Below are 25,103 nucleotides of genomic sequence, written 5' to 3'. Positions count from 1 at the left end.
CCTCTCTGCGACGTGACATGAAAAACATCTATGGTTCAGATTTGTCACTCCGTATCGCAACACTGACAATCCCGAGAGATCAAATTTCTATTTCTGTTTCTGTTTAAAACCCCATGATTTTTAGAGGCCTGATTCATGATGTTTGATCTCTCAAGGTTGTGTATGTTTGTGTGTATAGATTTAATGTTTTGGTCTCTCTTTCATATGTCCCTACTTTGTATGATGATTGAATTGTGTTGCTCACACAGTTGTCGAGGGATGGGCGATTTGGCACAATAGGAAGTCTCACACCTCATAGTTGTCTGTGTTGTATCCAGTAATTAATTCTGTTTCCCCATCTTCTCAGTGTTCACCAACACATCAGTTTTTCTTCTCCTGAAATAATACTCTTCTGGTCCTAAAGAGGCTGCAGCAGGGCACCTCTTTCCCCTTCCTATCTGGAGAGAGGGGTAGCTCCAAGCAGGGGGGAGTGGAGGACCTATCTCTGGCTGAGATGGGGGCAGAGCTCCTGAGCTGCTTGGCTATTCCTGTTCCCTTTTCCTCTCCCTTATGATTGGTGGCAAATTGTTATTTGGATTGAGGAGCATTCTGCCTTTTCTTCCTGGGTAGCACTGATTGCCCCTATCTTAGGAGGTCAGGAAATGAAGCAGGTCAGTTGAAAGGACAGCCCAATATGTGTGTGTGATAATGCACCACAGACTACTGACTACCTCCTCATGTGTGTAGCACACCCACGCACCCGGGATGAGGACCTGGCAAGCATCAACGATAAAGCAGTTGTGTGGCTTCACCATGTTCATGATGCATAGAAGGGGAAATGAAGTATACGAGAGAAGAAGGAAGTGAAGTGAGCAGTAGGTCAGAGGTTGTTTCTCCACACAGGGCTAAAATTAATCTGAGGGTTCAATGAACCACAAGACTTGGTAATACTAATATCACTGATCCAGAAGCTAAACTTTCTGTTATAGAATAAAGCACTGCTGTCGACTCTGCCCATTGGTAATCCATGCAGTTCTACTGCCAAACATTCATACAGATTCTGGCTCCCTCTTTCTGGCCTTCTTCTCATTGGGGGAGTAGTGAAAAGTTTCTCCCATTGTTGCTATAAGGGGGGCAAATTTACTTGAAGTACCTGCGGTGGGCCAGTAGGGGGTGCTCCTACATTGAGCCATCCACCTCACTGCCCTGACCACCTTCCACGCTCTGAGTGCCTCCCTGGGGGTGCCTCACATCTGGCCGACCCCCTTCCTGGAGCACACCAGCTAGCCTGGCGGGTAGAGCTGCTACCACCCAGGGATGGGCTTGATTCTGGCTCTGCGCCTCCTGGGAAACAGAGGCCTAGTAGCCCTCGAGGTTACTTGACTCACTTCAAGCACTTGGGGATGCTTCCCTCAGTCAGAAGCATGAGTAGTGGTCTCCCTTGGCCAGCCGAACCAAGGGGACCCCAAGGCATAATTTAGACCCACTCCCAATAAGTCTCCCACACTAGGTACAAAGGAGAACTTTATTGGTTACAAGGAGTAGGGTTGGAATAGGGTACACAGTTGAGTAGTATCAGAGAAATCCCATAGAGCAAACAGGGTGGCTGGGTAGCCTTTGATCACGCATCTGAGTTACTGCAAGCTATGTATCTAGTTAGATCTCAGGTAGCTTACTCACAAGTATCATCCAGAGGCAGGTGGAGATTCCCTCTGGAGGCAGGCAGTTCCTTGATCATGAGTTTTGAGAGAGAGAGCAAGTTTCAGATGGTCCAGCTCCTCTCTCTTTCTCTCTCAGTTTTCCTCATGGCTGCTGCTCCTTCCTCCTGGGCAGTCCTTAACTTATATAGCCCTTATGACCTCATTTCCCTGGTCCAATGGAGGCCAGCACCTGTTGGCTGTCAGCCAACCAATTTGAAATGCATCACTGGTTGTTGGATACACTGGCAGTCTCTAGCCCACCAGGGTGCCCAAGCCCTTCATTCAGGTATGTGATGCCAGTCACGTAGGCAGAGGGAGTAATTTTTCCCCCTCCCTCAGGCAGGACTGTATCCAGCTCAGGTTACCTAAAGAGATATAGGGTAAGGTGTGTACCCTCTGCTGGGCCCATCCTAACCAAATTGTCACAGAGCAGAGTTTTTGGGGAGAAACAGAGGTAGCCTTCTGCCACATTGAGCTTTCCAGATTAGATGGGGTGCTAGCCGAGTTGATGCTCTGATAAGTGTTGAGTCACCACCATCTTAGGTACTCTGGCATCTACTCTAATAAGGGTCTCACAATATTGTTAATTGGTGGGAGGAGATGAAATGGGGTTGACAATAGGTAGAATGCGTTTATGTGCTTAAGTGTAAGGGGAAAAGGAAAGATGCTCTCGGTATCTCTTTCAGTAACTGTGGTCAAGATGTTCATAGACTTCTACTGATTTATGATGCTTACTGTTTTGGGGACCACTTCTGGATATCTTAAGAGAGGCCAATTTTTTTTGCTAAAAGGTCTGAGCAGCTGTCCTCTGAAAAAAAGCCAAACTTCTCTGTAGTTTCCTACCAATTAAAGAAAGGCTTGAGGAGTAATTAAAAAAAAAATCAAATTTTGTTTCTGCTTGAACTCTGTCCCTATATTAGTTTCCTGAAACCTCCTGCCAGACTGGAAGCTATTCATCCAAAAGAAACAATAATAGATCCCAGTGCTTCAGAATCTATAATTCTTCATTTGGGATTCTTAGTCAATAAGGTACTTCAGATAAAAAGCACCCCAAAGAAGCAAGGCCATTAACCTTTTTTGGCATACACCATCCTCTCTCTGTCGTTAAGCTACTGCTTAGAATTTGGAGGATGTAAAAAGTTGAGTAAGTTGAAGATGGCTATTTCTTTCCCAGTAAAGTGAAGGGTAGAGGGAGGGGGAGGAAATAGCTGCATCGAAAACTATGAAACTGAGGATCAGGGTAAATTAAAGAAACTCTTTAATTAAGGCGCTGTCACCATTTTGAACCAAATTGAATATTTCTGATGTTCACAGAATTTTTCAAACCCTCCTGCACTTCCTAACTTCCAGTATATATGGTAAAGCAGAATCCTTATCAGAGGTGCTAATTTAATAATATTTTTAACCCGCTAGAAATCAGAAATTACTGGCCACTTTGTGAAACAGCCTTATTGTCCGAGGCTTTTGTAATAAAAAATAGTGCTTATTCACACCGTTCCTTAGAGTGTTTAAAGACATGCTTTGGGAAGTTGGGGGGTAGAAAGGTTCATTAGCAAGCCATGCCAATTAAAATCACGTGTGTCACATCTAATGAGCTTTAAAGTGCCCCACCACCATTTTTCAGTATGGGGATGCTGACACACATGACACTGGAGACTGCTGGAGCGTAGTGATGACCATGCTCCAGCACACTCGATTAATCGAGTCTGCTCCGACACGCTGGATTTACAGCACATCAAAGCAGCGTAGCTGCATGTCTATAGGAGCCCTTAGACATTTCTTTTGCTAAGATATTGATCATTTTCAGGTTCATCCACTGCTAAATTTCATATTCTTGGGACCCACATACCAGATGACAGTAGCAAGGCAAATCCTTATTACTAATGACCGTGAGAAACGGTGATTCCAAATGCAGTAGGTCAGATGATGGAAATTTAATGGCTCATCAATTTCTCAAGTACTCTGCCTTATTACGATCTCAAAATGGGAGGAAATCTTAATTGCATAAGATATGAAACTTGTGCAAAATGAGCTGACAGACTCTCACAGGAAGAGCTGCTGTGAAGAGCTTTGCTTTCTAGGTCTGAAACAAATGCAGATTAAGCTGACTCCTCATCTATGAGCAGACTCGACCGATGCGAAAGAAATGCTGGGGGGAAACATCTTTTGGCTAGATGTGGATTTCTCATGGGTTTTAACCTGTCTAGCTATACTGGCTCACTATGCTATCTGACCACCGCTTTCTTATGCCCCTCAGTTATGTTGCTGCAATTTCGAATGGGATGTTTCCAAACCAGTCCACAGGAGGCAGCTGTGTAGCCCCCTGTTTGGGACATTTTGCCTTCTATTTTGGGACATTTGGGACTGACCCAGCTGCTCTCTTATATCCCGAATTCCCATTTTGAAATGCACAACTGCTTGACTCTTAAGTACCTCTTAATCATTTTGCATCTTCTTGGCAGATTTGACTATAATAGAAAGACATGTCTTGTCCTTAAAAACTACTACTTGCTGAATTATTCTACAGTAAAAGCTCCAAAATTGACTTAAAGGCTCATGTATTCTTCAGTACTGGTAGTCACTAGTGGAAAATACTGTAATCTCTCTTTTTGGGCTCAATCCAAAACACAGCTGGTACCACGGGTCTAATTATAAACCTCCCAACCTTGACCTGCTTCTCTCTTTTTTTTTTTTAAGATGCGAGGAAGGAGGAAGGGGAAAGAAGTCAGGAACAACAGCTGTCATGCAAAAGAACAGCTTAGTCAGCATTATAATGAAAAACTAAAGGAAATATTTCCTTGCAAACACTGAAAAAGCACCGATTCTTTGGCGATCCACTAGGTGCATTTCCATAAGGTATTCTGTGTCTCAGAGAAATCGTAACCATTAGCTTCTCTAGTTGCCATAGAGACTATCCTTTTTTAATAACAGTAAATAATTATGTGCAACTTATCAGGTGATTAGTTGCTTCGAAATCCCACCGTTATCTTATACACAGCCCTGTTTATTAATCCTCCAGCTGTTCCTTCTTTCCCTCTTCGTTTTAAAGCTACCTCTTCCTCATCTTGAAATTAAGATCTCTATGCATTTGCATGGCACTGAGGCAGAGATATAGTGAGAAAATACCCTGGGTGAACTCTAAGTGGAAGCTTTGCTGGAACATATATGGTAGGAAACTCCTTCGTAGAGATGGGATCAGAGTTGTGACCTCAGGCCCAGCCTTAATGCATAATGTGAAAGCATCACTGCTCCCAAGGGATGTCCAGAAAAACATCCTGCCTCCGAGCTACTCCATTGAGTCATGCTTTATTCCTGTGTTTTCATACCCTAGCAATATGCAAAGAGATGGCGTAGTCTATACATTCTTTGAGTCATGCAGACCATAGCACCACTGACGGGTATAAGCTGCATTTGAGCCAATAGTGTTCCCGTCAGCAGTGGCTATGCCGGGAACTGCACCATAACTGTTATTTTTCCAGTTTATCTCAGTAGAATATCAGTCCTATTGGGAAGGTAATGATTTACAACTCATTTAGAGCTCTTATATTGACTAAAATAAGAAACGTCCATAAAAGAACATGGAAGGGGCAAACAAACATTTCTTCATTTGTAAAATGTGCATCCCACTTCAGTGGGGGCATTTTCATCCAGGCACAGATATTACTGTGGCAGAGGTGGGAAATATCTTCTTTTAATGGTAAGAAAACATGTGTTTGACTCAGTTTACCTGGTCACTCTATTGGTACCTTCTTGGTCTCAAGCGCTGAACTTCTTTCCAGAGACACTTTTTACATGAAGGATACATGATCTGGCACCCAAAGTATCTGCCTCTGAGAGAATGATCATTAAAGACCATCCACAAATCAAATTGATCCATCCCATAGAACAAGAACAGCTGCAGCCAGGGTCAAACCAGCCCTATTCCAGCCTGTTTACAAGGGAATTAGGGTTTGAAGGCAGGTATCTTCCCTACTGGGCTAGCAGCAACCAGATGCAAGCAGCGGTTTTGAAAAACTCAGCCTCCCAGGGCTACGGTGTACATATCTTTTGTAAAGTCCAGAGTTATGTCTGCGCAGCACCCTGCCAATCCTCAAACTGCCATGAAAACACCAGTCTCGCCCATTTTGTCCTAACCCAAGCCTAGCAATTAGACAGGGTCGATACTGGTGCACCCAACTCTCTCCCTCTGACATAGTCCAAGGTAAGCTCTAGCACTGCTGACTTCGCTTCTTGAATTTCACAGCCTGGAAACTAACACTTAGAAAGAATCCAAGATGTAGACAGTGAGAGCATTCCTTTGCATTTTACTAATAACATTTCTCCAGATTTTCTGATGGGCTCTCCTGCGTTTTCTACAGATAAGAAGTTAACATAACAGAAAAACTCTCAGGCTGGCATGCCTCATTAAAGGTTGTTTCATTTCCCTGCACAAGGGTGGAATATGTTGTCTGTGAACCAAGAACAACGTATCATCTGAGAGGATTCAAAGGGGAATTTCTTCCTGGGATGCTCTGAAAATACAACTATCAATTGTATTTACTGTTGACAGAATGACTTATTTAGTGGAAATGATTTTATGCAAACCAAAATCTTTCTAGCCTTCACTTCTCTCCGAATTTATTTTTTGTTGTTACCCCAGGGATTTTTTCCCCCCACCGTGATCTTGAATAAGCACTTCCAATTTCACAACAGATTTCCCTAGACATAGGGGAAAGCCAATCAAAAGTGTGCATATTTGCATAATATTTGCATGCTAATAATAGGGAGTGTTTTAAAAAAAACAACCCAACTTTTACTCTTTTCAATGGGCAGATGGTAAGCTTAGTTTCTCTCTGAGCTTGTAGAATTAGAAGGTAAAAAATTAGAGATGTCCCTCCTCTCCCTCTCTAATGTTCCTCCCTGTCCCTGAAACACGCCTTTCTCTTTCCCGTTTCTGTTTCCTTCCTCAGTTCTGGCTCTTCATCTCGAGGGCCTCAGCCTTTGTGTTTTTCTGCTCACTTCTTCTCCTGTTCCCTGAGGTTTGAAGCCCCATTGTGTGACATTTCCCTTCTGTTCATCTCCTCTTTACCTCCAGCTTTCCTCCTCTGGAGATCTTCAGAGTTGATGTTGCTACTTGGCTCTGCTACAAGCAAAGAATGGTCTCCAGCTGCGAGTGAGGTGATGATATAAAAAATAAAATCTCAACAGTTGGCCAAGATGATACAGTTGTGAATTGTATAGAACTGGATGATAAACCAGGTTTCCCCCACAAAAAAACCCAATGGTCTCTCTTTCATGGCCTGTTATTGTGGTGACCAAGTAGGGGTGCAGCACTTGAACCCTTTAAAAAGTAAACAGGAACAATTTTTTTTCTCTACAGTTTCTGCAAAGGCCCCAGTTTGCAAATGTGATTAATTATATTAGTTAAATTAAATACCAGTAATAATATTAAACAAAAAAGTAAATGTGATGGCTCTAGAGATACTGGTGGCCAGGCAGTGGTGGACTGTAGACTGCTGGCACCAAAGGCTTTGTTTTTGTCCAAGCTGTGTGTGTGTTTTGGGGTAGGGGGGAGCCTCACTAATCTCCAGAGGCTCTGGGCTTGTGGCTTAGACAAGCTGAGAGTCCAATACATCTTTGTAATTTCATCACTGTCCTGTTGACAATCTGCATTGTCATGCACCCAGCATGTGGTTGGGCCAAGGTTGTTGACTGACTGAGTTACAGGTACTCGAGATAGAGTTGTGACCAGTAGACTAGGCATGAAACCAGTAGGCCTGTGTGAAGCAGCTAGCATTTGCTTTGGATTCAGCCAGTTCGGGGGCCCGTGATTCGATTTGGTGATTCAAATCGCTGTCCCAAATCAATTCGGCCAAATGTGATTCGGAGATACGGCTGCTGCCAAATGTCTGAATCTCCAGATCACCCAGGCCCACCCCCCAACCTGCTCTCCGAGCCTGGCAATAGGTGCCTCACCCCCACCAGCTCTCCGCACTTTGAAACCCCCCCCCCCACACTCAGTGTCTGCCTGGCAGGGGGGCGATCCCTGCTGTCTCCCACTGCCCCACACTGCATGGGGGGGCTCTGCATGAGCCCCTGACCCCTGCCCACTCTCCCAGCCCCCCCATGGCTGCCCCGCCTACCCCTTTAAGAAAAAAAAACCCCAAACCCCTGGACTCACTGGTTCCTGCCTGGCAGGGGAGCAATCCTCGCTGCCCTCCACTGCCCTATGGCACATGGAGGCTCTGCACAAGCCCTCCCAGAGCCCTGAGGCTGCTGCAGTGGGCAGAGAGTCCAGGGTTTTTTTTTTCCTTAAAGGCCTGGAGCTGGGGCAGATGGGGCAGCCATGGGGGGGCACAGCCAGTGGTGGGGGGTTATGTCAGAGCCCCCCATGCAGCATGGGGCAGTGAGGGGCAACAGGGATCACCCCCCACCAGGCAGCACCTGGTGAGTGCAGGCTTTTATTTAAAGGGCCAGGAGCTGGGGTGGGTGGGGCAGCCATGGGCGGGGCTGGGAGAGCAGGCAGGGGATGGGGCCTGGCAGGGGTCCCCCAATAGTCCTCTCCCCCCTCTCCAGCCTCCCTTCCCCTGCCCACTACTTACCAGCTCAGAGTCCCACTCCAGCTCCCAGCTGCAGCAACCGGGGACTGCCCGAATCATTGAAGCTCAATGAATCTTTTCTGAATCGATTCAAAGAGCTTCGAATCAATTTGGACCTTTTTACTGGTCCCCGACTCGATTTGGATTTGGAGATTTGGCCACCAAATCGGGTCGAATCTCCTCCGAATGGAATCAGCACTCAAAGCTTTGCTCAGCCCTAGAAACCAGCGTATCCAAAAATTGCAACTCTAGTAATCTGTGATTTCTCTGTAATCTCGCAGGTATGTCCTCTTTTCCTGGGGTGAAATAGTGGTGAAAGAGGAACCAGGTCTGGCAGGGGAGCTGGATACAGAAGAAATTGTCAAGGACATGAATCCAGATCAGGCTGGGGAAGAAGGTAGGAAATTGCACATGGAATAGATATATTTATTGGATGCTGCAGCTGATAGGCCTTCTGGGGGAAGTGGCAGAGATACCCCAGTGAAGTGCACCACTGACTGATTCTGACCTGGAGATTTCCATGTGCTTTCAGTAGACCAGTATGCCTGAAGAGCCGCAATCCCCTACTAGGCAGGGCTGTTGGGGCCCAAATGAGAGCTGGTGTTTGTTTTTCATTTGGAGTTGTAACTGCTTAACCTGCTACCCCCAGGGTATTTGCAGTCTTTCCCTTTCTTGCCAGCCCTAGTAGATGGCTGAATGATTACTGCCAGGCTGTTATGGTGTTGAAGGCGTCTCGCTATGGGTGCATAAGCAGGAGTTTGAGACCTGTACCGGATTTATTCCAGAGGGTCCCATTGTAAATCAATGCCAGGTCATTCAGGCTGGGATCTCAAAGACATCCAGATGTCATCATGAACACAGTGATTTCTTGCATGCCAATTTCTGTAGCTGGTGTCACATCTTAACCACACTAGCCCTACGGGTTGGGTGTGGCTTTAACTTGGAGCAGGTAGTCCAACCCATCAGAGGCAGCAGAGCCTTGCAGCTGACAAACCTTACATTTTAGTGCTTTTGTTAGAGCCTCTTTGGTGGCGACGCTAATGATTTTATTTAGATATGTATACAGGGATTGCAACATTTAAACAGCTGTCCCGGTGCACTGCAACTGTATATAAGTGTTCATTACAGAAATGGAAGACACATTCCTTATCTATTAGAGATGTCAGGACAAAAATTTAATTGGGCGTAAATGGCTACATTACCATACTGGAAGTGAGACAGGACCCATACATGGTATCGGGATAGATTATACTTGTTCAGGTACAATTGGCTTGGTTCCTTGAATATATTGCCCTTACCCTATGAAAGCACTTGTTTGTGTTGTGCTAGCAATAGAACAGATGGAGCTTTCACTACAAGAAACAATGTCCCATTTAATTTTGTCAAATATGTAGGGGAGAAAGTACCTCAAACAGATCAGTTATTTGACTTTTGGCTGCAGTATGATAATACAATAAGGCTCCTAGATCTTATTTTTCTGCTTTGCAAGTCAAAAAGATAACTGTGATGACAACTTGCATTGTGTTGATTCCATCAAGAAGTGCGCTGCTTCTGTTCTGCTTTGATGGCCACTTGTATTAGGTTTCAATTTGTCAGCCTGGCCATGAGAGTTGTGGGACTCAGTGGTACGTTTGTCCAAGACATTCACACATAAATAACTACAGCCACAAATGTGGGAAACCGCCAGATGAGCAGACATAGAACGTTTTGTAGATATAAAGTCAAACTATACATACATTGGGATCAGCATTTTCAACAGAAAGTAATTTAAGATTCACACATGCAAATTCAACACATTCACATGTCTCACACCGATGACCAGGGATCCTGGTTTTCTCCAATTAAAAAAAAAATCTCCTTTTCTCAGGTGAAATGAAAAAAGTGGGAAAAAATGAAATGCCACTACTATATATAGCTATATGTATATGTCACAGGACATTAAGGTGCCCGCTCCTAGAAAAGCAGAAACTGCCTGGGGAGAGAGCCCAAAGAGAAAGACAGAAGCCCAGGTGCAGGTTACCAGGGCAACAAACCAGAAGGCAAATTAGCCTGCACCTGCACATGGTCAGCCAACCAGAAGGGGCAGGACCATGGGCCCATATAAACCCCAGGCTGGAACTAGGGAGGGCAATTCCCTGCTAGCAGCCAGAGGGGAAGGAGCCTCCAGGAAGGAAGTGCCCAGTGACGCAGCAACTGCCTGATATGTTGCACCTAGGGCTAATGGGGCTCCATGAGCTCTGCAGGTACCCTTGCCTACTAGACACTTAGTGCTGGGAATGAGGTTCAATGCTTTTAAAGGGGCAGAGCACACCCTGGTCGTTTGTATTATGTTATAGTCCAGAGGCTTATGTTTGTTTGCTGTTTATAACACTGGTGGTTTGGGTGAGGCTATTTTGGGAAGGAGGAGGCCTCATTGGGGGCCCACTGCAGCGTGGGGACCCCAGCACCAGAGAGGGCACAGCATTTGGGGGGGGGGGGCACAGACCCTGGCTCCAGAGAGAGTGTGGCATTTCAGGGGGCACAGATCCTGGCGCCAGAGAGGGCATGGCACGAGGGGCACAGAGACAGGGCTGCAGAGACCAGGCTGCAGGGAGCCCAGGGAGGACAAAGGAGCCCAAATTGCAACAAGGCCTAGACAAGACAATGTCGGTACCATCTGTGAGGTTTGGGGCGTGGTAAAGGGGTGGTTTGGAGCCACGCATATAGCCCATAAGGCTCGGGTGCCCCAGGACATCTATTTTGAAATGGGACCCACAAGTGGTCCGGGACCCATGGGGTTTAGGGAAGTCCATTAGGACTGTGCCCAAGTAGGCTTAAAGGCAGCCTCCCTATTCATTACAATTACATCAAGACGTGGTGGGAAAGAATAGAGGGTGCCCCAGTGGGCCAAATTGGCACGGTTGAGGGGCCTTACGGGTCACACAGACATCCTTGAGGACCCCATCCTGTGACGGTATAGTAGTGGTGTTTCATGTTAATCACAGAAAAATGTGGATTTTGAGTTACTTTTTTTCAGCTGGAAATTGGGGATTTTTTTTAAATTGGAGAAAACCAGGATCCCTGCCCATGACAAATAAGATTATTGGATAATTATTATAATTTTTTTAAACAAGTGCAATGGAGATCTGCTTAACACTCTTGCTTGCTTCTAAGCCACTAGATGGGCTACACCCTTCATTTCCCAATCCCTGAGGCCAAATTTGTCCCAGGAGCCGTCCCACTTTCATGTGATTCTTTTTGTCAGGTGTTGTGGACTCTCGAACTGACCACCTAATGGAAACGAAGATGGATGTTCAGTTCCAGTGATTTCTAAGTGTGGATACCCTAACACAACACTTGGTATTGGTGTCGCAGGGCACCTGGGTGCCCTGTTCCTTTACAGAGCTGAACCTGCTAAGGGAAGAGCCCTAGCAGTGAGTGGGGAGCCCCAGCTGCTGGTTACCAGGGCAGCTAGAACGAGCTAGTCGCCCACACCTGCCAGTGGTCAGCTGACCGGAAGAGGCAGGGCCTGGCTCATATATAAACCCCAGGGCTGGGGCCAGGAAGGCAGTTCCCTGCTGGCAGCCAAGGGGAAAGGAGCTCTCCCAGAACAAGCATAGGGGAGAGGTCTGACTGCACGAGCAGCTCCTGATACTGTTGTGGGATGGAGTATTCCCCGGTAGGGTTTGAATGACGTTATAGCCGGGCGGCTTAAGTTTGTTACAGCCCAGGGACTTGTATTTTGTTTATTGTTGTATAACCCTGGTGGTTTGGGTGAAGCTATTGGGGGAAGGAGGAGGCCTCATAGGGGACCCACAGCAGCATGGGGACCCCAGCACCAGAGAGGGCGCAGCATTTGGGGTGCACCGACCCCAGCGCCAGAGAGGATGCAGCACTTTGTAGGGCTGCAGAAATCCCAGGCGCCAGGGAGGGTGTAGCACTTTTCAGGGCCATGGAGATCCCAAGCGCCAGTGAGGCACCGAGCGAGACAGGGAGAGCCCAGGGAGGACAAAGGAGCCAAATTGCAACAAGGGCCAGACCAAACAATGTCGGTACCATCTGCGAGGCTTGGGGCGTGGTACAGGGGTGGTTGGAGCCACGCATAGCCCATAAGGCTAGGGTGCCCTGAAACACCCATTGTGACATCTATTTTAGAGCAGGACCTGTCAGGGGTTTGGAAACCCACGGGGTCCAGAGAGTCGAGCAAGACTGTGTCCAAGAGGACTGAAAGGCAGCCTCCCTATCAATCATTCGATCAAAGATGTGGCAGGCAAGAATATAGGGTGCCCATTGGGCCCACTTGGCATGGTAAGGGGGCCTTGGGGAGATCATGGCCATCCTACAGGACCCCATCCCGTGACAATTGCATCAACATATTGGTGGTCAGACAAAAGAATGTTGTTGGCCATTGAGCAGATTCCCCACTGTAGAGGAAACAGTAACATCTTTCTCCATGCTATAGCTAGAGTTTGGACAGGGACTTTCACAGGCTGTAGGCAATGGCTACTCTTATATAAGCCAGAAGCAAGCCCCTCATCTTCCCCTGTTTCATCTGAAGAGGAGAAATTAAAAGCAAACAAAGGTTGTTTCACATGAGAATTACTCTTCTCCCTTTTAGAGATCAGGAACAGGTAGACTGTGCATCACTCAATCAGAAGCTTTCTCTGAACCTTGAAATCTCAACGAGACTAATGTTGGGGGCAAATACTGACATTTTTGTTCAGTTCTATGTTTGGCCTTCTAAGGAGGCAAGTGAACACTGGGGTCAGTTGTCATTTATCGTCACAAATAAGTATTCAAACACAAATCTTAATAAAGGCCAAAATTGGAAGCCCTATGAGGAACAAGTGCTGATTACATGACAATACAGGGGTGGGCGGGTGTGGGGAGGGGCAGGGCATGAACTTGGCTACAAGAAATACTAGTGCAGGCATTGAAAAGTATCATAAGATTCTATTATTTTCAACTGGAGCTGTGGTTTAAGGTGTAGAAGTGTAACATTTAGGATATGACACAGTAGGACTGGAGAAGAAATGAGGTATTGTATTTATTGATTTTTCTTTATAAAACTACTCTCCATTCCACATCCCTCACTTAAAAAAAAAAATTAAAAAAAAAAATCCACAGCTGTTGCTGAACTGACTGAAATGAAGATGAAAGTTTTAAGTAGTCAGAGCTACACTGGAACACCTAGTGAAGATACATTTAGAGCAGTTTAGTTAGCTAGTGAGTAAAATCTAGTATTAGAACCCTAGAATACTCCAGTGATTCTAGAGTATTAGTATTAGTATTAATATTAATACTCGTCTGGTGGTTTGTCCTTTGTGAGCGAAGAAAACCCCATCCAGTGAGGGGGTGGGGAGAAGAGAGAAAGAAAGTGGGAAAGAAAAGGGAGGGAGGAAAGAGAAAGGGTGAAAGAGAGGAGAAAGAAGAGAGAGGAGGGGGGTGGGGGCTAGGTTGCATGGGTACGTAGGTGATTTATAAGTCCAATCTTTGCCCTAAACAATCTGCTGCAGCAGGGGCAGGGGAGCGATGAGGACTGGACACGAGAGGTCCTTGTTTTCCTGGCCATGCGTTTCCTCATTGCCTCTGCTGTGCACTGCTGCTTGAATGATTAATATGAATTATTAACAATAAACAATGTTTTAATTATTATTAATTATAATATTAATATTAATGCTAATAAAAGGGACTCTAATTAAAGCACCCGCAGCATCTCATATATTCAGCATTCTGCATTTCAAAATGATGGTGGGGACACTTTAACTGAAGCTTGTTCAAAATGCCCTGGCCACCATTTTGAAGTGTGGGGGGGAAAAAACCCAGAGGCTGCTGGAGCATGCTAATTAACAGACTCCAGCAAACTCAATTAATTGAGTAATTACAGCACATCAGTGTAGCATCTCCGCATGTCTACAGGCACCCTTAGGCTTGGTGCAGACATTGCACATAAACCAGTATCAGTGATGGGAAACTGGTCTAAACCTGTAACTGAACAAAAGTTCAGCACACACAGACTGGTTTGGAAATGGCAACACCCAGTCTAAGACAGATCTGGATGGATATAGAATGAGACTTAACTGGTTTAGGTTAGAGCGCTATATTGAACTTCTGTCCCAGAACTCATAGTGAATCACTTTAGTTTGCTGTCCTTCAGCATCCCAGATGCCCCTTGCAGGGTGGCATGCTGCCCTCAGCCAGTGCTCATCGGCTCTGGGTGAGCACCAGGCCAGCCCCATCCCCAGGCTGTTACAGACAGAAGTCAGAAAATCCTCTGTCTCCTGCCTGCGCGGCCAGCTGGGGGAGGAGGGGAGGAAGGGGATGGAGCCCCACACTGCATGGCCCAGGCCCCGAGCCAGCACAGTGAGGGGAGTATGCTGGGGCACGGCTACATTCCCCCACCCCTGCTTGATGCTCCTGACAACTCCTGGTGCTGGGAACTGGGTGCAGAGAGGGCAGGGCAGCAATCCCTCCACCATGTAGGCCCCCCCAGCTTGCTGTCTTTGTCTTGGGTCTGGGTGGGGGAGCTGGGCCAGGTCCACACAGTGGGGTGGCTCCACTTGCCCCCTCCCCACCCCGAGGGAGCTGTCAGGCTGCCAATGTCAGGTGGGTTGGGTGGAGGGAGGGGAGACCCCCCTGCAGTGTGGGTTTGTCCCCGAGCCAGCACAGCGGGGGGGCCCGTGCACCCCCCACCCAACCCGCCTGACAGTCATGTAGCTTCATGGCTCCTGGCTGTGGCTGTTCATGGGCCAGGAACTGCCCCCCCACCCCCAAACACAGCTGGCAGGGGGCAGGGTTGGGGAGAGGGGCCACGCTGGCCCATCAGGTGTGTCCGGCTGCTCAGTGGCTCGGCTGGGCTTGGGATTCTCCAGCAGCCTTCGGGGAGGCGTGAGAGCACCCCCAGCCTCCTGCCTGTGGCTAGCGCAGGCCACCTGCTCATCCCCCAAAGAGCAAACGTAAGTCCTGTCCACTCCCAACGTACTCTGGGGCACTTAGAAAAAGCCACAAAAGTTAGTATGAATCTAACCTGGCCTTTTTGAATGTCTGCACCTAGCCTGAATTCCTGAGACCTGCCTCTGTTTCTCTTTCACATGCATACAATGTTATCAAGGTGGGGAAAAATGGCAACAGCAAGCATGCCAGTCAATTAAGGATTCCAGGGAAAAGATAAAAGCAGGTGAAAATGCTAAGCAAAGTAATGCCAGTTACATTTCCCGTGCCAAAAAAGCATGTGATAGCCAACCAGAGATGGCTTTCTCACTAAACACCCTAGTGGAGCTAAGGCACAGGTTGCTTTTTTTACTTCAGTGGAGTTGGGTGACATTAAATTACGTGGAGCTGTAGGATTGACCTCAACTCTCATAAAGCACGAGGAAAAATGAATGCAGCTTCAGAGGTGTAATGACACAGCCAAATGCCCAGGGCAAATATTGCACACAGGGCATCGTTGTGCCACTCTGGCAGCAGCATTTTTTTCCTGCCATTCCCACCCTCCCCACTGGCGCCCACTCCCCACCCCCTAGTTACACCTCTGTGCTATGCAACTTGAGCATGCACGACTCGGTCCGGGCATTGCCAGGAGCCCTGCACAGGTGGGACCATATTACTGCACTTTCCCTAGAAGAGACTATTTGTTTTGACACTCTCCTATTTGAAATCCCTTTGATAACAACACTTTTCTGTGAAATACTTTGACCTTTGACAGAACTGCATTTTGCAATGGAAAACCTGTGATGCTGAATTTTTTTTTCCAACCTGTTCCTGTGAAGCAGCACAAAAGCTGCTCTTTCATGTTACTTAAGATCTAGGTAGTGGTAGAAAGGCATAAAAGACACTGGTCTCACAAGACGCACGCACACATATGCACATATGCACGTGTACACATACACACACGCTCAGGCTTCCTTGCCTAGATGCTTGTACTCATCCTAATGAATTTGCAGCTAATTAAATGGTACAGATCATAATTTGTTTAAAAAAAATGTAGTGGTGTTGCAGCCCAGATGGGACATAAGAGAAGCAAGATTTGTGAGGGGAGGTAATATCTTTTATTGGGTTACCTTGTACAGTTGGGATATGCATCAAGTGCCCTTCATCAGGGTTGGAAAGAAACAGTCACAGTTCAAACTAAACATCAGTAAAACAAAAAATGTTTTAGTTTGGCCTAATTTACTTGATGGCTTTGACCACTTCAAAGGGAAGTGGATACTTCACACCTGTGAAGCAAAGAGGAATTAGCAGAGGAAGGAATAAGAGCTATAATGAGCCATAAAACCCTACCTCTGTTTTAAAACTTGCCCAGTAAAGTAATGAATTTCTTTTTCCAGATCCATCTTCTGAAGACGTTGTGCTGGTTTCTTTTGAGGACAAGGACTGCGGTCAGAGACACTGCCGGAGAAGACTATCACTCCATCATCTTGGCTGGGCTGTAAGTGCTTCATTTCCTGACCTCCTAATGGGTGCTTGGAAACTTGTCTGACACCTCTGCCAAGCAAACACATTGGTCCAATAAAAGATATTACTTCACTTTGCAAATCCTATTTTGGAAAACCATTGGAAATGGGGTGTGGGGGGTGGGAGTTTCCTCTGAATCAGAAAGGCAAATGTAATGCTGAGCTGTATTATGTTGGAGAGAGAGAGAGACAGTGATTTTCCTGTCTGCTAAAGCTAGCTGTCCCCTGCAATCCAAAAATATATATACTGGAACAAATGCCCAGAGAAGAATTCATTAAATTGGCACTGGACACTAACAGCTATAAGCAATAAGCTGTGTGGATGTATACAGGTCAGATTTTGCTAGACAAAAACTGGCAGTTGCTTTTGATAAAACGTAATCATAGTGGATGGAGAAAAAAGCCTTTGTAAAGACTTGAGGGGCAGTATTGACAGGCGCAGTGGATTATCGGATGCTTCAGTAGATCAGAAGCAGTACTTTATTGAGTGAGCCGACTACTTTTGCAAAACTTTAAGTAAGAAAGTTGCTGCCCCCCGCGCACCTCCCAAGAAAGCTTAAGTACCTTGCTGATTCAGGGTCTAAGCAATTAAGTAGAACAATGTAGATTTAACTGGATCTGTGATGTTAAATACATAGAAGGATGAGATTAATCTCATGAGTAACATATATGATGAGTTATGGTGATATAAATGGATGACATGGATGCAAGTAAAAATAGATCCATTGAAGGTAAAGGAGACAAATCAGTGTGAAACCAGCCTGGGATCCAAATCAGTCCTGTAGTGGCAAATACAGGAAGTGGCAAAATGGCAGCGTTTAAACTCAGATCAGAAAGATTGGCGAACAAGGTGATTTGTATGTGTTAGGAATGGAGATCAGATCTGGTTTGCAGCTCACGCGGTTACTTCTTGGCTGGCATCGCCCCTCTAGGTTGCCCATGCACCTCATGTCATTATGTCTTCCATCCACCCCAGCAGCAGAGCTGGCAATGCACGACTTGGTAATTATTCCATTAATAATTCTGCTTTGAACTTTTTATTCTCAGCCCTCTGACTCCTGCAGTTCATTTAGGAGTCTGCTCATGAAAAAAGCATTGCATGGAGATATTTTTCTTAAACTGTGGCTAGACCAACGCGGGGAAGATAATCAAGCAGGCTGTTATTTGCAGGCAGCTGTTTAAAGAGACTCTTGTGATCAGCATCCAGCCCTGCCTACAGGCCACTTACGCATATTCCACGTGGACAGGGACTTTCAGGGGATATTACAGGACTTTATAAAGAGAATGAAAGTACTAGACCAAGAATGGTTCACTGCTGATGGTGTATAGAGAGACAGTAAGTCTGGCAACATAGGTCATTTTTATAGATGCCCAAGAAGATGATGATCATGTCCTTTAGCCTGGAAGCACTTGTGTAACTGAAGCATTAAAAGGGAGTACTTCCAGCACTAGTTTGTACAGACATTTTGCTTTTAATGGATCAGGTGTATATCGTGATTCTGAACCTGTTCTATTGAAGGTGCATCATTATACAGTATTTCTTGTGGCATCTACCAACATTTTAGAAGGGAAACATACTGTAACGGCAAAACAAAGCAAAAAGTGATGGCAAAGGACTTTTCAGTAGGGGAAATAACTGAAAAATACAACATACTACTTCCTGTAGTGCTTCTGTTAAAATATGGTGAAGGAAGAAGCGCTGACTTGAGAACTGGGGCTTGGGGGGTCTAGATTCAGTTCCATGCTTCGCCGTACAATCCTCGTGTGACCTTAATGAAGGCTACATCTACACTGCAATCCAAGAGACTGATCTCAACTCATGCAGATGCATCTGAGCTACCATTAAGGTAGCTTGCTCAGCTGCAGAGGGCAGTGCTGTTGGACCAGCGTGGAGCTCAGTGGTCTGAATGTTTATCCAGTTATCTCAAATTGGACCCAAGCTATCTACCTGATCCAGCCTTGAGCAGCAACCAGGCTGTCCAGGCATACCCGGAGTCACTGAATCTCACCATGTGCATTTTGCCATTTGTACAATGGTGATGATATCATTTGATCTCTCATCTTTTGCTTTTATCATCTACCTGGTTCTTTGGGTCAGGGACTATCTCTTACAACGTGTGTGTGTGTGAGTGTGTGTGTGTGTTTGTATGTGATTAAGACAATAAGGCACAGAGTTGGGGCCTCTAGAGACCACTATAATACTTATAATACACTATTATCCTCCAAAAAAATGTTTTTGGAAGCCATTTCAGTCAAAAATGTTTAACTATAAAGTACTTCTTCTGTCATTTCAACGAGCAGATGTACTGTAACTGCTCAAAATATAAGGTTTGACAATAATTATAATTAGCCACTTTTGCTTGAATAGACCTTGTAATTTGTCTGATTTAAGTGCTTTTTCCACCCAAAAGGCTCCTCTGTGAATTAATGTGCATAGAAAATAAAAATACCTAGACTCGGTGACTGTAAATTACTGGCGTGGAGATGCTAGCAGCGCAGGCAGTGTCTAGTCCTGGAAAAAAAAAATTAAGGTTTATTTTCTAGAGTTGACAATCTATCATCTCCCACAATGACTACATTCATCATATAAAAGAACCCTTTGGTGTATAAAACTGCTGTGAAAATCAACCCTTTCTTTCAGATTTTGGAAAACTGTTGATCTAATGCTGCAAATCAGAAATAACTAACATTTACGATTTTTTTTTCTCTCTCTCTCTCAGTAGGAGTCTTGTTGTAATAGAGGCTCTGAGTTTTCCCATAGCTTCAAAGATAGAATGTGTGGGTTTCAGAGGTGGTCAGGCATGTGTTCACAATCTGCAGTGCTAGCATGGATAACTGTAGCTATGCCTTTCCACAAATCCAGTGTTTTGGAGCTACCCTGGGGCTGCTCGGCAGGTGAAATTCTGGCTCCCTGAAAGTCAACAGCAAAACACCCATTGATTTCAGTAGGGACAGTTGTCTTAAAATGATATACTAATCCAGGGTCTTCAGTTCTTATGTCTCTTAAAGACTGCAAAAGACTTTGCACAAATCAGGTCTGCTAACCCTAGAGTCCTGTGATGGTTTTTTAAATTAGGTATGCCCCAATTCTTTCTACAGCTTTACTGAGACACAGCATTCAGCATAACTTGCATTGTTGGGCATCGCTTTAGCCGGGTCAAAATTTGACATGGGGGACAGTATAAACAAGTCCCACAGAAACCTTATTGCATGTATCAATAAATTCCACAGACACGAGCAGGAGAGATGACATCTGAGCAGCATTTCAATACTGCAGCACTGGGCTTTGTAGAAAAAAATGGAGAGACCTGTTGGTTAGGTATGCACACAAAGAGTATACTTCAGTAATCTGAAGTTGGTTTCTGCTTAAATTTGGGGAATCCCAGTAATACCAAATGCTAAAGAAATTTCAGTGGTTAAAATAAGCAACTGTCTGGGATCGTTGAGCTGGGGGGAAAGGGGATAGGAAAGGTGGAGGGTGCTAAGTTGCTGAAATCATAAGATGATGGAGCTAAGAAGCTACAGCTGTTATGCAAGCCACTTCAGGCTAATGAAACACCACTGCTATAGAGCAAGTGCAAGGACCACAGTGATTGGAGACCCAGAAGGAATTAAAAATGACAGGAAACTTAAACCGGGAAGACAGGGTTTGAGTCAAATGAGTATGCAGCCAGTGAACAATTAGACTAAGTTGCTTGGTCATCAACCCGCTTCGAATTTTAATCCTTCAGACAGACCCTGTGTGTTGAAAGTGACTGGCCTGGATATCCATGCCACAAACTATACAAAAATCAGGTGAAAAGAAGAATCATCTGTGTGTGTGTGTGTGTGTATGTACATATACCTATTGTTTTCCTGCCTCTTAATATTACAAAGAAGTGGAGGGAGGTACCGTTGGTACAAATGAATGCAGAATAAGCCTGCAATTTTAGACACTATTTTACAACTTAGATGTAGCTCAGGGCTTTTTTATGATGGGCATTTTGTTTTTATCCTTGTTTTCAATCCATTTTGTGCAGCAGCCTCTTCAAAATGTAACCATTTCAAGCAGAGTAGGAGCCCTGAATAGAAATTGTAATCATTGTGCAGCTATATTATTTTAATCTTATTATTCATATGCCCTACTTACAACAATAGTAATTACCTTGATGCAGGGCATTTCCTGGTGCTCAATATCCAGCTGGGGCTTTATGGCATATCATGGACACTCATGAAAAATATCTCTTCATCCTGACCGTTATTGTTTCAAGGGTAGCTGCTGGAAAAGCACACTTGCCAGGTGTCGCCCAACCAAACTTTTCCGGGCCCGATTCTCATGATTCAGTGACCGTTACTGAATAAACCTGTCCTGATATATCTCTTCGTATGCTATTTATGTATGGTGCTTTAATCAGCACAGAAGATTTTGCAGGGGCAACTTGTTTTTTTGCGTTTGCTTTCAGAGTCCAAGTTTTTAAGGAGCAAAGCAAAGGCCATTGCGGCGATAGGTCAGAAACTAAAGACATATTGTACATCCGGGTTTGCAGAATTTAAATGGAAAGAATGCACTTGAGGTTTATTTTGCTTTATTTATAGGGTCTTGTAGCTTACAAGTACGAAAGCATTTCAGAGGTGTTGGCTGGTCTAAGGACACGGGCAGACAAGGTGGTTTGTGTAAATGTGATCTCTTTTATTAGACCAACTAAATAGTTGGAAAAATTGTTCTTTGCAAGCTTTCGGGCACAAACACCCTTTCCCCTGGTTTGAAGAAAAGCCAATATGCAAGATGCAGGTCTGTTAAAATGCAAATGCGTGACTGAGGATCAGGAGAAAAGGGGGTAATGTTGAACTGGTGATAAAATGTAGCTGGTAAAATGTACAGAGGTTACCTGGGGTTATCATGTTATAATGTTCCGTAAATTCAATGTCTATATTTAGTCTCCTGCATATAAAAAACCATGGACTAAATACAAACATTGGATTTATGGCACATTATAACCTTCCTGCCATCAGATAACCCAGGGGCAGGCAATTATTTTGGGTGGAGGGCTGCTTACTGAGTTTTGGCAAGTCACCGAGGGCCGCGTGACAGGCAGCCAGAGGTAGATTAATATTCATTTTCTAAATTTTTTAGGGGCCCCACGGGCCAGATAGGATGTCTTGGTGGGCTGCATTTTGCCCACCCCTGTACATAACCCCAGGTAACCTGTCTGCATTTTACCAGCTACATGCTGTCACCAGGTCAACATTTCCCCCCTCCCTATCTGTCTCACACCTATTGTCTCCTTTGGCCTCTAATCCTCACTGCGGCACGTTTGCATTTTCACAGACCTGCATGTTGCATATTCACTTCTATTCCATCCAGGGGAACACAAGACGCCAACTCTCCCTATGCCTGAAGAAGGGTGCGTGTGCCCGAAAGCTTGCAAAGGACACATTTTTCCAACTATTTAGTTGGTCTAATAGAAGATATCACATTTACCCAAAGAACCTTGTCAGAACATTTCAGAGACATTTACAAAACTTAGCTTCTCAGAAATACAGGTAACATTATCGACTCAGATTTTACAGATGGGGAACTGAGGTACAAATAAATTATTCTCAGAGAAGCATATGATAGGTAGGTACAATTCAACTCCCTTGCGCCCCTTTGGCCATTCTAGTCCAAGTGTGAACCTTACCGTCCACAAAGGAAATCTCCATGGAACAGAACCTAGATTTATCATCACCCCTCCCTGCCCCAACACGGTATTATACCGATCTGGAAGCAATGTGGTCCTAATGCAACAGTCAAGGACAGCGGCATGAAGGAAACAACAAATGTGTCCAGAACACAGGTAAAATTAAATGGTGATATGTTCAACAATTTATTTTCAGTGCTTAAATATGATGATTAGGAGCTGGGGAAAGCATATTCCATGAAACCAAGTCTCCATCTACGTTACCTGCTGACCGCTGCACAACTGCTGATTTGGACTTGGCTGTTGGGAGTTCTGGATCTTCTGTGTTCTGTCTGGTGCCAAGAGGTAAATTCTTGACTTTGCCGTTATCCTACTTGTGCAGTCATTTCATTAGCCTAAGCACTGCTGTTAGCTGCAGCTGACATGATCCATCTTGCATCCCAATGAGCTGTTTCGCACAGATCAGAGCTTCAAATGTGGAGGCATAGAATTATTTAAGAAAACATTTGAAAGGGAAGAGGAGGGGAAGAGAATAGAGAGTAAGAGGAAAAAAGGGAAGAGAAGAGAGAAAGGGTTTTATGATCATATAAATCTTAAATAAGCGATAGTGCTATGCAAGGTGAAAGGAAATGAAAATGCCAGAGCAACGTGCAAATACGATTAAAGGACATTAAAAATCCATTGTTTCCGGGAGCCAAAGTTAGCTTCTTACCATTAAGGATATAAAAAGGGAGGGAGAGTAGAAAAGGAGGGAACTGGAGAAAATTCTCTAATAGTCTAATCTTACCAAAGAAATTCAAAGTTTGTGTTTACTACCTTTCAAAAGGGCGATGAATATAGGCTATGGTTGGCATGAACAGCTTCTTCTGACAGGTAGGCACGATTTGTTTTATATTTTGCTTGCCTCTCTGAAAGCTAGCCACTGGGGGAAGAAAAAGAACACTGCTACTGTGCTATAACTAAATATCTATTAAAAAGAAGGAAAAGAGGTAATCTAAGCCCCCATGAGCTCAACTAGGTCAGGATATAGGTTACCATTTATACTCCAGGTAGAATCCACTTGCTTTACAGTGAGGATGTGGGCAAAGTCACTCAGGTCCTATAATTTCTTTCAAAGAATGAACAAATGCCTCCACAGATGACTGGAGAAGAGTCTTTAGCTGCTCAGCATCAAGAATGATGAGCTTCTCCCCTGGCCAGAGACTGCAGAAACAATGGAGACAGAGTAACATAGCTAAGACTTGGCTGAGAGAGTGCCTAGGCCTGGGCTAGATGTGCCCTGAGTGAATTTCTTCTGACTTGCACACTGTGCAAGTGAAGAGGGAATCAGAGCAATAATGCTTATAAAAGCAAGAAAGGATAATGCTCTCTCCAGGAGACGTCTTGCAAATGTATTGTTTCACTTCAGTATCCATTTTAGGAGGTATTCTGAGATTTTGAGGACAGATGGAACCATTCAGTCTGACATCCAGCATAATATGGGTCACAAGCTGTTAGACCCCTACTCCACGTGGCGCCCAACGACTAGGGAAACGATGATCCAATTGCTCATGGATCCTGGTACCCATTAGCCAGAGCAAGCAGGGAGCAAACGTCAGCACACACAGCTCGCAACAGCTTTATTCAAAATGGAGACAGCTCCGGACTAACTCCCTCGCAGACACACAACCTGTGAAACCAGGGGAGCCGCAGTGAACGTTAGTTTTTTTTCATATTTTATACACCTTGGTTCATGCTCATTAACATTTACTCCACCTTTGCCCCTCCTTTGGTTCCACCCATATTTCCTCCCCTCTCAAGCTCCACCTCTGATTACTGCTCGCTTGATTAGCATGGACTTGCCTATGCATTTCGTTCATTTACACGCCTCTCTGCTAAGAGCGCATGCTCAAGACTTTGACCCCAGCTTCCTCCGGTCACTTGCTGGTTCTTTCGGGTTTCTTGCTGACTCCTTCATCTCCAAGGTCTTTACTTCTGCTTTATCTCCTGACGATAGCTGGTGGGCTGCATCTTGTTCTTCTTACGCAATGATTTATATATTCTGCATACTACCATATTGTTAAGAAACTACTTGTCTAAGCATTTGCAAAGTTACTTTTAATATATCATTCTTCCTTGTGACCAGCAGCTTTGCTGAAGCCACAGATTAAAGCCTTTTTTCAGCTGCAAATCCAGTGCTCTTCAAGATCTAAATATTGTCACCCTAACACAAGCTATGAGATTTTATTGCATGCGTCAGGATCACAGTCTCTGGCTGAGCTGGAATCCTGTCTTCTAACAAGACTTCCAGCCTTGATTCAAAGACTTCAATTAAGAGGGAATCCACCACAACCCATGGAAAGTTGTGCCAATGTTTAATAGCCTCGATACTACTTAAAGAAAAAAAAATCACCTTATTTCTATTCTGAATTTGTCTGGCTGGAGCCTTCATCATTCTGTCATTCTAATATCTTGATCTGAAACACTAGATAGGCCATATGAAGACACAGTCAATCCAGCTTCTAAAAAAACTGATAAAAACTGCCTATATAAATAGTATTTGTTAAAACTCCAACTCAAGATTTAACATGTGGGAGCCCACTTATAAATACTCATATCATTTTCTGCAGCATCCTGGATGTTTCTTTGGAGATCTTCCATCACTGTACTACAAATTAGATCTATAACAATATAACAAATTCACATTCAAAATAGTACGGCTAGTGATAAATTGCTTTTAATATGCTGATACGTTTTGGTGTTGCCGATGGATCT

At 44.8% G+C, this 25,103-nt stretch overlaps 1 long non-coding RNA gene across 1 annotated transcript in view; it reads left to right on the top strand.

Moving 5' to 3' along the window:
* LOC112550173 overlaps window positions 1-19,143 on the top strand; it is a 61,440-nt gene extending 42,297 nt beyond the window's left edge. The window contains exons 6-9 of the long non-coding RNA XR_003093847.1: window positions 6,754-6,836; window positions 8,539-8,654; window positions 16,564-16,664; window positions 17,737-19,143. This is a non-coding gene — a long non-coding RNA (uncharacterized LOC112550173). The remainder of the gene's footprint in view (window positions 1-6,753; window positions 6,837-8,538; window positions 8,655-16,563; window positions 16,665-17,736) is intronic.
* The last annotated feature ends 5,960 nt before the right edge of the window (window positions 19,144-25,103 follow it).

This window comes from Alligator sinensis, unplaced genomic scaffold, assembly GCF_000455745.1.
Source record: "Alligator sinensis unplaced genomic scaffold, ASM45574v1 scaffold559_2, whole genome shotgun sequence".
NCBI lineage: Eukaryota > Metazoa > Chordata > Crocodylia > Alligatoridae > Alligator > Alligator sinensis.
The sequence above is the reverse complement of the archived record's forward strand: the minus strand, read 5'-3'. Positions and strand labels throughout refer to the sequence as shown.